This window comes from Drosophila subobscura, chromosome A (assembly GCF_008121235.1).
Source record: "Drosophila subobscura isolate 14011-0131.10 chromosome A, UCBerk_Dsub_1.0, whole genome shotgun sequence".
Classification (NCBI taxonomy): domain Eukaryota; kingdom Metazoa; phylum Arthropoda; class Insecta; order Diptera; family Drosophilidae; genus Drosophila; species Drosophila subobscura.
Window position 1 is genome coordinate 12,513,743 of NC_048530.1, and position 12,562 is coordinate 12,526,304.

Here is a 12,562-nt window from a genome sequence, read left to right on the forward strand (position 1 = left end):
ATTAATGTTCGTTTTTGTTTTGCAGGAATAATGTGATGGGATTACTCTGCAGATTTCTGTGAAAGCTCTTTCTTGATTAAAGTCCCAGTAGAAATTGCATTTAAAGCTCAGTACTATCTTTTTGTTTCCATTCCAGGAATTGGCATACAAAAAACGCTCACAAACAGTTCCTGCAGCTACTTTTTGTGTGAAAATTCTGTGCATTTTCTGGCGGCTTTTGTGTCCCCTGTCTCGTGTGTGCCTTTCGCGTTTCCCTGAATTTTTTGATTCAATCCTTTGGTTGCACTGCCATGCCCTTACCGCTGCGTGCATGTTTTGTTAGTGCCCATCTCTTATAATTATTTTTAATTATATGTACATATATGTTGCCGCCTCTGGGACCACAATAATCATTCGCATTGCGCGAAATGATCATCAGAATATGGTGAAGGTCTTCCTGTATGGCCGCTGAAATTCCCTTGACCGCTGACAGACCCCAAAAAGACAAAACACCGTCCCATCAATCTCTGACAGGAGAGAGAACAGAGGCCTGGAATTAGAATGTGTGTGTGTGTGTGTGTGTGTGTGTGTGTGTGTGTGTGTGTGTGTGTGTGTGTGTGTGTGTGTGTGTGTGGGGGAGGAGAGGTGGGTGGGTGGATGGATGGGCCATGTGGGGGTTGGGATTTGGTGGTTCGTACCATCAGAGTGGTGCCATGTGGGGCCTTCGGGGCCTGTGCTGCCTGCTGCCTGCTGCCGCTGGGTTGGCCTGTCGTCGCAAGTGCAAATTTATGTTGAAATTAATTGTATCAAGGACAAGCGCACGCGGATGGGCAGGTGCCAAGGAGACCAGGTGGATCAGCAAGATGAGCAGAGGGGGAAGACCACCAGTAGCAGGAAATGGCACCGCCATCGGCGGACTCATGAGTCGTACCCAGCTCCAACATCAGCGACTTTAAATAGTCACAATCCGCCACAAAAATGTCTATGGAAATGTAGTTGACTTTCAGCCTTCCTTCAGCAGCATTGAAAATGTATTTTTATTATTGAAACTCGATTCGCGAGAGACAAATGAAATATTTATTGAATATTGAAAGCACATTCATGAGGGTGAGCCCCTTACCTTCACGTACTTGGAATGCATAATTATTATTAGGCTTCCGCTTGATGGTGAATGCTGTACGCCGTGTGTCCAAATGGATTCATGAATAATTTAATTTACATTTAAACTGCAATTGTCAAGCCAAGTGCAAGCGAGTGGGAGAAGGGAGAAGCGAGAAGGGCTACCACTTGCCAGCTATTCATTTGCCATTTTGTTCATTATGTTTATTACTGCATTATGTACATGTAATTATTCACACACTCCCCCAACCCTTGGCCCGATACCCAGAGCCCCAAAAGGAGCATCAATGCAGCTTCATAGCTCTGAGGCACTCAGCAATGGACTCTAGACGATCCACAAAATGCAATGAATTTTGCATGCTAATGGGCGTACTTCTCGTGAATGTGTAGTACATATGTACATACATACATATGTACATATATGTATATAGATACATATGTGAAAATCTGATTTAGTAATTTGTAATATGCCGACAGCCAGATTTCCATCCGAAAATTTGCATTCGATGAGTGCGTGTGAGTGGTGGCTGCGAATGATGTTCGTGAGGGCTTTGGGATTAATATTTTCCAGACATTCTGACTCTACTCCATCATTCTGTTAATTAAAAAGTCAACATTTGACTGCATTTTCGAGTCATTTTCCCGCAATTTCCCAATTGAATTTGGACATTGAATTAAAGAGGATTCTGGTATACATATGTATGTATGTGTGTATATTCTGGTAACCTTTTTGAAAATTTTGATGCACAAACACATTTGTGTTCAAGTTTCACTTCCCAGTCATGGCAGTCATCGTCGGATCATCCTTGAAATGGATGCATCTCCCAGGTCGAGAACCCAACCATGCATTTGCCATTCGATTTCTCATTTCACACCAGCATTCACACACTTTGCATGCAATCGAAACAGCTGCAAAACGAAAAGACAAGAAAATTGCTATGTGTATAAGTGTAACGAACTGTGTGCTACCCATTGCAATTCTTGTAATTTTTCCAAGACTTTCTTCGGAAAATACTTTACTTTTACTTTTGGAATTGGAATTGGATTTAGCAACTTTGTTTTTTTTTTATTTTGTTACAATCCAAAGCTGAAAGTGGGTGTACCCTTTGGAAATGAAAATGAGTTGCAACTCAATTGCGGCACGGCACTCATGTGTCACCCAAGCCATGATTCATTCGCCTGTTGCTTCGCTTCCACTCACCCGCTCTCCCGCTCTTACTCTCTCTCTCTCTCTCTCTCTCTTTTCTCTCATCCTCCCACTGCTCTTCAGGCTCTTTTTTTGTGCTGCTCTAACCGTTTGTGCCAGGGCCATAAAACATGGAGAAGGAAATCACTCGCTCTCCCACACACACACACACACACACACACACACACACACACACACACACTGGGCTCCCACTCGCCAATCCCACACACGCTCGTGCAGCCATTCACACAGCCATTCACCCATCCACACGTGTAACTGATATATTTATTTAAGTGTTTAAAACAAATAGCTGAAACAAAAAGGGAACTGAAACGCAAAGGGGGTGGAGGGGAGGGAGGGTATTTAGTGTGTTTAGTCAGCAAACTTTTTGCAGCCACTGTACCAGGAAAGTTATCCCTCAACCGAAACTGAAACAAAATGCCAAACAAATTGTAAATAAAATAAAAGTTTTCCTTCCATTCTCCCAAAGGGTCCTGCTCCACCCCTCGAACAATAAATCCAATTGAATAATGCAGATCGCAAAATGTATCAACGAAATAACAGGAGAAAAGAGTATGGCCAGTGTGTAGTACACTGTGCAACATCATTTGCAATTAGATTGTGTCTCTGGCCCACACTCCATCCTTCTTTCCCCACTTGTGCTGCCACTTGAAACGGTTTTGTTTATGCTTATGGAAATTGTTTTCCACACAGCTTTTCCTGCTGCCTTGCCCCAGCTCTTGCCCTTTGCATTTGTCATCCCCGTTGCTCTTGAGAACGTGGCCCTGTGGCTGGATTATCCCTCGGTTTATGCGCTTAATTGTTGTTTGCCTTTGCCTTTGCCTTCGTGCCGCTCATCTCTGTCTTCGCTCTCTCTCTCTCTCTCTCTATCTCTTTGTTTGTCCCTGTTCTCAATTTCGCTTCCGCTTGCATTCTGTCAACGAATTGTGGAATTGAACGGAGGCAAAACTGATATTTGTGCCATCGGAAATTACTTATAGACAACCTGCCAGCATATACTCTGTTTGTTTCTATGTAAATACAAGTTTTATGGATGGATTGAGCACAAACAATCGCTCGTATTCTCAATATCAATTTCCCCCAACAATATTCTCTGGCGGAAATGAGAACAACTTTTGTTTTTCAGTCTAGCAACGAAGTTTTTGCATCTGTATTTGTATCTGTGGCTTTCTGTTACTTGTGTCATCCTGTTATATATCCCGTATATCTGTATCTGCCTGCATCTGTGTTATATTGCCTTTAGTGTTTCAGTTTCTGTTTCAGTTTCTGTTTCGGTTTCAGTCATCTCTATTCTCTTGGGTGTTTGCTGCTCTGGTTGTTATTCTTGTTGCTGCTGTTGCTGTTGCTCTTCCTGTGGTGTTGTTCCCCCTGTTATTGGGAGTCAAATGGGGAAACAAACAAACAAGTTTCGACTGCTATTGCCACACAGCGTGGCAAGTGTGTGTACAGATTCTGTGTGGGGTACAAGTTAATCAGATCACGAGATGAAGTGCTGATGTGTGTTCGTGCCACACAGATGAGCTACTACATATTTCAATGGGCAAAGTACATATGCAGGCAGATACTCCAATTGATATTTAATCAGCGCTTTAAGCTATTGGGGAATTGAGTTTGACGAGCAGAGAAGTTCCGCTCTATTTAATCCATTAATTTGCAGAATCACATAAACAAGTACCAACTGTAATCTCTGTAAGCCAATCGATACTTCAAAGAAGTGTCTAAAATCGGAACATATTTCGGCTATTTATTACTACTATTACCACAAAACGATCTTAAAACAAAATGTGTGCCATTTTTAGAGCTCACTTCCTTGTTTAACAACAATAAAAAACAACAAGACACGCTTGAAAACTGCAAAATTGTAACACATTTAAGCTCTTTCTCAGAGAAAGATGGCCTCGAACCCTAAGGCCACAGCTAAGGTCACAGTTCACACGGAACGAAGGCCCTAAGTCGCTTGTCAGTTTCCATTGAACGAAGGACAAGGCCGTGCTTGGACTCTAAGCCTCTGTCTCCAGTTCCCAAATAACTTACTTCCGAAGGCCACATATTTCAATGGAACTCGGCTAATTAGTGTGGACATATCAGAGAGATTTTGCGGTCGAAAATCAAATAAAACGAAACATTTCGGTGGGGCAAGCCTTGATGCCTCGAACGCTCATTATGCCTCGGGTTTGGCAGAGGAGCAGGAATGCGTGTGTACGAGTACGTGCGAGTGCGGAACGTTGTCTGACGTTCCTTTTGTGTGTTAATCGAAAAAGTTGAGCCGCCAAGCGACGCCGCAGCCCCTTCGTCCATGTGCCAGTGCCTGCGGTGCCTCCGGTGCCCGCTGCCTGCTGCCTGCCTTACTGCCCGACTGCCTGTTGCTGCTGATTGCATTTGCTGTTTGGTCTTTCAATAGATACTGTTGCCACAATGCACTGGCTGCAAGCACCCATTGTTGTGTGGCAGAAAGATAACGATTGCCCCCGCTGTCCCAGGACCTATTGTGAGTGCAACCTGCTGAAAGCTCGCCAGAGCACAACAGAGTACAAAAAAGTTTCATACAATTAGACGCGGAGGCAGAGAGGGATTTCCATTGCTCCATTGAACTTCCAGGGAAAACACGAAATAATAAGCATAATGAGCATTAGAAATTCAGTCAGGTACATTGGTCCCTCACGATACACATAGAGCTCAGTAATTGGAATACGAATAGGAATAGGAATCGATCCATCAATCCGTTGGTTCATCGGTTCATCGGTTCATCGGTGCACATCCCTCGTCGATATAATCAAATGAATGCAATTGACTAGATGAGGCATAGCCGCATTTCAAATCATCTTCTTTTGCCTTCAGCTATTCCGACATCTTGCCAAATTCATTATTTGTCAGGACATTATACACACAAAGCCACACACACACGCACACACACAAGAAAAAATAATAATAATAAACTTTAAATGCTGGAAGAACCGCTCGAGTTGAAAATGTTCGAACAACTGAACTCGATTCTCAAACTATGCGAATGGAAATCTCTTCTTTCGCTTGTTTGTTTGTCGAAGCTGCTTAAAAACTGATTAACGCCTGCCCCATAACAAGTTTCAAATTACCAAGAGGCGTCTAACTGTCGGATTACCTCCCTCCAACCTGCAACCTCCAACCTCCACCTCATTCAGCATTCAGCATTCAGCAGGTACTCTGTACCAGTAGGTACTCCAGTATCCAGTATCCAGATACTCGCACTCGTCATGTACCATCGCTGGTCGTAGCTGTGGCTCTGGTTGTTATGCACTCAAATGTTTAGCACTTTGCTCATGTGGTTCGGGTCTCCCAGGTTGGAGAGTACTCAATCGTATTGTTGTCCATAGCATCGTATGTGTTTCGCTGTCTAAAGAGAATCCATTGATGCATTACCGTGGATTGGTCTTCAAGTCAATTGCCACCAATTGGATACCCTTCCTAGTCGCTGCAGGGGCTTGCGTTTACGTCGTTCATTTTGTCAACTTTTTGAAGCTCTTTCAAATGTAAGATTTATTTCATTTATAGTGCAGTTCTTAGTTATCGATTATCTGCTGATAATTTTGTAATCTTTTAATCGTTTTTTAATAGAGATAGATTATTTATCGATTGTTAATATATTTACACCATGTTATCTATAGATCTTTTATATATTTTTAATGTACATATATATTTCTATTATTACATGTTGAACTATTATCAAACTCTCGTTTGTAGGGCATCGAATTGTCGGTGCGATGAACTCATACTCCTAGCGAAAGAAACATTTCGTTTGTTGGGCCAAACATTTAGCATATTTCGGCCTTGTTTGCACTCTGGCTACATAGCTCTTCAGAGCAGCTTGTTTTTTTACCAGCCGCATGTTAAATGCCCTAATTTCCCGACCACTTCGTTTCGTTGACGGCCGTTGCCTTAGCACCTCGGTGCGATCTCAGGCCGAAAGCATTAGGCCACTCTCCACTCCCAACCATCCACTCCCCACCCAGCACCGTGACACTACTCTTCAATGAGCGTTTCGGCAGTCTTGTGTGTGTGTGTGTGTGTGTGTGGTGGCTGACATAATTGCATGAGTGGCATATGAAATACTCGCTACTCCTCCCACAACTCGAGAGGCTGTCAGGGGCAGAATCATGTCCGCATTTGTAGGATGTAAAGGAGAGGAATGCTTTACGTCAGAAGAAAATAGCTGTAGCTCTCTCTGTCCCGCAGAACACACACAGAACCCATTACGATTGCACACGAAAGCCAGACAGAGCTCAGTAAAATCGGAAAAGTCTCATTCGCTCGCCAATTTATATTAACACAGTGTCAAAAGTGTCGGGTCGGGTCGGGTCGGGTCGGGTCAATGGGTTGTCAGTGTGGAGGTAATGGGAAAAATGGTAATGGAAGCCCACGCCATGTCGAAGCGAAGGATGTTGATAGGTATGATAGGAACTCGTGCAAATCACCGAAAAGTAGAACTTAAAGTAGAAGAAAGGAGTGTCGAAATCGAAGGCTAGATACCTATTGTGTTCGATTGTTCAGATGGCAAAGTCGATCGAAGCCAAAAACTGAATATTCTTCATATATGAATGCCTTTTGATTGAGTGTTTAATCATTCAGTGCACCTGTCACTCAATAATCACCCTCGATGGGTTCACTTAAGCATTCACATGTTCGTTTAATCAAACATCGATTGGAGGATATCCAGCACTGCCCAACGGTTTGGCAGCGCGCTGTCAGGGGGAGCGGAGCTGTCATTTTGAATAATTGCATGACGCGTTTTACACGCGACTTTGCGATTGCCAAATGAGAAATGAAATGGAATGAAAATGCATTTATGCACCCACACATGGAAACTGCGAGTAAATCAAATGAGGAATATGTGTGTGGATGTGGATGTTAAAGTGGATGTGAGGCTACAAGGATTTGCACTTAAACTGCTCCACATTGCAGGACGAGAGAGAACCACTTGGCATCGATTCACGTGACTGGAAGCCCTCTCCTCAAGTGCTGGCTGCCTTGCTGGCTTGCTGGCTGTCAATCCTTTGACCCACAAAATCCTCGAACGGAACCTCTTTTCGGAGTCGAGAGTCTAGGGCAGGATAAGATAAAGGCCCATTCACAGGCACAGGCACAGGCAAAGGCACAGGCACAGGAATCTCCGACTCACATTTCAATCTTATCTGAAGTCGCTTTTGTTGGGGCGGCGGTGGGGGGAGCTCCGTCATTGATAAATATGCCAAATCATTGGGGCACGTCCTTGAAGGACCGCTCCACCAACTCGAGAGACACGTGCACACGTAGGGACACAAAAAAGGGGCGAAAACTAAGCAAAAAGTAAAAGCAGCGACGGCGGCAGAGGGATAAACTTTTTCCATTCACTTCTCCCAGTTTTGTTTGTTGAGTTATTTTGTCAAAATTTATTTAAATATTCTGGCAATTTTCGTGAAATACCCACCCGATTCCCGATCCCGATCCCAAGGAACGTTTCGTGTTGAATAATTTCCTCAGCAGTCATTAAATGCAACAGAAAGCACTCTCTTTTTTTTCTCTCCCCCTCCAGCCTGGCCCGAGACAAATGGCAGCAAATTATTATGATGCTGGATCTGGGGATATTCTTATCCCTTCTCTTTTCTTTCTCCTTCTCTTTTGTCCAGTTTTTCCTTTCCTTTTTTTTTTGTTGTGTGCTCTGTGAACCGCGGTACTTTTCCCCGTCTGCCAACAATTAATTGAAATTAACATATTTTCCTTCATTTTATTTGAGACAACTTATCAAGGACCTGCTGACCCACCCATTCCATCCCATCACATCCTACCATCCATCGTTTTAGGTAAAAGTTAATTTCCTTGCGTTTCCGCCTTGGCTCCTCTATATCCCAGACATTTCGCGTACTACAAAAAAAAAACCAAAAAGGTAGTACGCCACTTGGACCAATTAAATCCTTTGGGGAAACTTTTCCAAATTGATTTTTCCCCCACGTACTTTGCCCAGGTAACGCGCACAATTTTCCCATGAAACTGCAACAAATTCTTCCTTGGGCTAAACTTCAATCCTATTAGAGAGCTGGAAAATGCACAGAATATCAAGGGATTCAAAATTAATTACAAAAGTTAAATTCTGGAAATTAATACTCAATGAATCGAATGGGGTGGGGAGTCGCTTTAATGGGTGAAACTTTCTGCTGTTGTCAGCAACAAATTTGTCTTTCAACACAAAGAAATGGAAGCTCTGCAAATCCCTGAAACTGAAACATGACTCCAACCAATTTATCGAGAAACAAAAAAAAACCCCACGTAGGTAAAGCGTTTTCACATTGCGGTGCCTTTAATGAGCCCAGACAACTATGCCAGGGAAAAGCTGTGAAAAGTTGTGACTCTGGCCGGGGGTGGGGAAAAATGTGGAAGAGGGAATTCTCAATTCCCAGGAAAACAGAGAGCTGGTTGGCCTGGAGTCCTCTCCAGCCGCATAATAGGGGCGTTCCTCATACGCCCCCGATTCCCCAGTGTTGCTCCATTTACTGCCGACGCCGCTCTCTTTCTCCGTTCAGTCTCTCTCCCACTCTCCCACTCCTCCCATCTTTGGCTATGTTTCTCCTCTGTCTAAGTCAAGCCTCCCTTCCCTGTTCAACTTTACCATTCTCTTTGTATTTGTATTTGTATTTGTGTGTGTCGGAATACCCTTTAAAGTGCGGGGCATGGCCCGATCTTTGCACCACCTTTGATAGAAAATAATTTCCAGAAAACTTTCCCCTCGTTGCTGCCACATCCAGTCAGGCATAAGGGCATCCAGTGCTTCGGTTTGCCAGTGGGCAGAGCCATTACTTTCTTGCTCTCATTGTTGCTGTTGTTCGGGTTGTTCGGGGGTCGGCGGCGGCTGCCTTTATGAAAAATTATACAAAACTTTTTACTTAGTGCCACGCGGGCACCGAACAATTACGAGGCCATCAGGGGCAGTGGGCTTTGAGGTATAGAGAGGGTGCCGTTATACTCCCTCTGCAAATAAATAAACGTGTTTGTAGTAAGCCCCCCCCCCGTCCGCTTTGACCCCATCGTCGTCCTAAGCGATGCATAAAAAGTTAAGGGAAAAATCAACGAAGGGGAAAACTGTGCGGCGGCGGAGAATTGAAAATGTTATTTTTCCATTGCGGGGGGTGGCGGGTTCGTTTAATCGCTGGAAGGCAAAAATCTGACAGTTTTCGCGCTAATTAACCGAATGGCGCGAACAATGCACAAGATTTATGGTTGTAAATTTACTTAATTACTTGCTTTTCGCATACGAATATAAATCAGTGAGCCTTGAACACACAGAATGTGGCCATCGGCCATCATCCATCGACCAATGCCAATGCATTTGTCGAATTAATTGCGAGTAAGAAATTCTGTCAATTCTGTCGAGGCCTATTTAAGAATACAATTTTGCAGGTGGACTTTAATGAAAAGTCTCATTAATTTATATGCCTTAAATCTGGAATCTGAAATCCATTCGGTGAGCATTTCAATGCATTTTTCCAGTGCAGCTCAAAAGTAGGAAATGTTTTTTTTTAACTTTTGTAGCCCAAAAGCAGGCAACGCCTTTGTCCCTCAAAATGCATCGCCTCTTTTTCCTCTTTTGTGTGTGTTTGGCTGTCCACCTTTTTTTTTTTCTAATTACGCAGTTTTCAAAAAATACGTTTAATCGTTGAGGCTCGAAGAGCACCGAACATACGCACATTCCAAGAGTCCATTCCCCATGCCATTCCATGTCACCTCCGGTTCATTTTTTGTGCGCCTCGCTTGTCGACTGAACTTTGGGCATTTCTATGGAATTCAATTTCAAAGCTATATCACTTTCATTTAATTTCACGCTTTCAATTTGCGACCCCCACACAGAAAACACAGACAAACCCGAGACGGCCGAGTTGGATAGATTGTCCGGCAGGCCGGTGAGTCGGTGGGCATCCCTTTTTTTAACCCTCCCACCCACTCTGCCAGTGGCACAGTTCACATTCCCTTCACAGTTGATCCCGCCACGATGGGTCGCGGCACATGCCAAAGGTATACGGCATAATGGATTCTTTCTTGTTGTGTTTTCTTTTCTTTTTTTTTAGTATTTGTGTTCCACCTATTGTCTGAAAACCGAAACCGAAACCAAAGCGGAGCGGAGCGAACTGCGAACCGTCGAACACCGCATCGCATCGCTTCGCTCGTCAATTTGGCACATTCAACGGCTCCACAAACAAACCCAAACCTACACCGACACCCACACCCACCACGTGTGTGTGTGTTTTAGAAATGGATGGGGAATGGGACAGAGTGCGACAGAAAACAAAAGCACAAGCAGTGGGTGGGGGGAGGGCTGCAGAAAACTTTTTAGAAAAGAAAACAACTGCACATCGCATCGCATGAATGTCATCCACGACCCCAAAATCTGACCCCCACAAACAGGTGCACCATCAACTGCCAACTGGGGATGATTATTTACTATCAATGGAGGGGATTTTGTTTTTGTTTTGATTTAGTTATTGTTAAAGTTGTTTGATTTGCGCATGGTTTTTCTATCTACTACATGGCTGCTTAGTTGAGCTGCAAACTCAACCACAGACTGAGCATATTTGTTTTCATCAGCAAGCTGATTCAGCACCGCTTTCAACTGCAACTACTCTCAACGTGAGCCTTTGAGGAGTGAAAAAATGCATTCAATCGCAGTTTGAAGCCACAGTTTTCACTGCCAGAGATTTTTCCCATTCATAGTACTAGTAGGTGGCAATGTCCTTAGTGGGGGGGTTTTTGTTTTCATTTTATAAACCACAAAAACCCTGTAATACGTGTATGTACGTGTGTGCTTGTTGTGTGTGCGTGAAAGACTCTCACGAAATTGGTCAGCAATATTGTGTGTGGAGTGTTAATTGAGCAACTTTTTGCACTCAGTTTTTTCAGTTTGTTTGGAAGGTCGAAAATGCTTTTGAATCATTAAACTAACGTAATCAATTCACCCATTTCTCTTTCTCTTCTCTCCTTCTCTTGGTCTCTTCTGTAAATTGCAATTCACAGCGAAAACAACTTTTGATTAATTAAAAGTAAAACACATCACAAAGAGCAAGCCGAACAAAACAACAACGACTTCAACAACAACCGACAGCACAGCGACTGCGAGAGAACACCGCAGCACAGCAACAACATCGGCTGAAAGTGAGTGTTAAGCGCTGGGCTTTTGGGCCAGCCAAAAGCGTTCAACAACGCTGTCCGCAGTAGTCGTCTCGTCGCGTCTGATGAGTGTAGAAAAACTTTTGAACTCAGCTTTTTGTGTAAAATAAATACAAATATTTATTAAAAATACTAGAAAGAGAAAACCTTTGCCAGCGAATCAACATCGAAATGGAATTGGTCATCCTTTTTGTCAAAAAGCATTTACTTCGCGAAAGTAAGAACTTACACAACAACAGCGAAAACAACAACGGAAACGGAAACGGCAACGACAACGGTGAGAACAGGAACAACGCCCGCAACCGGAACCATCCTAGCAACCCCAACAACCGGAACAACAACGAGGAGGGACAGCCAGGACAATCAGGACATCCAGGACAGACGAAACTAAGAGATCAGTACCCGAAGGTCGATAAGCGAACACGGATACTGGCACTACGGCACCCAAAAAGAATCGCATCTGGTCCAATTTCACCAACCAATCAACCAGAAGTTGGATATAGATTGGCTGAAGTAGCAGCCAAGTCGGAGGCAGTCGCTGCAGCAGTACAACAAGATCAAACAGCTGCACGCAAGGAGAGTAACGACTATAAGGACAAGTAAACCAGCAAAGTAATCAGTCAACAACATCATCAACAACACAAGCAAGTAAACATTGAACAAACAACTTTCCAGACAAGAAACACTTCAACCACAACTATACAATCAAGACACACTTCAACAGCAGCTTTAAAAATAATTAAGGCAAGAACTACACATTCAACAACATCATCACCAACAAAGACACACAAGAGAGTAATAATTCAACAACGACTAAACATACAAACCAAACCAGGGACTGAAAATATCACAGCTATAAAGAATACCCAACGTGAAACCACAACAACTACTCCCATAAATATAATAATAATACAATAACACAAGAAAAACATCCAGAATAAGTTCACCAAGGGTAACAATTCACCATAAGTAACAAATAAACAACAACTTCGAAAAGAAGGGCACCAAGGGTAACAATTCACCATAAGTAACAAATAACCAGAGGTAAACAAGAACTGCTACTACAACAATCAACCCAGATTCAACAACAAA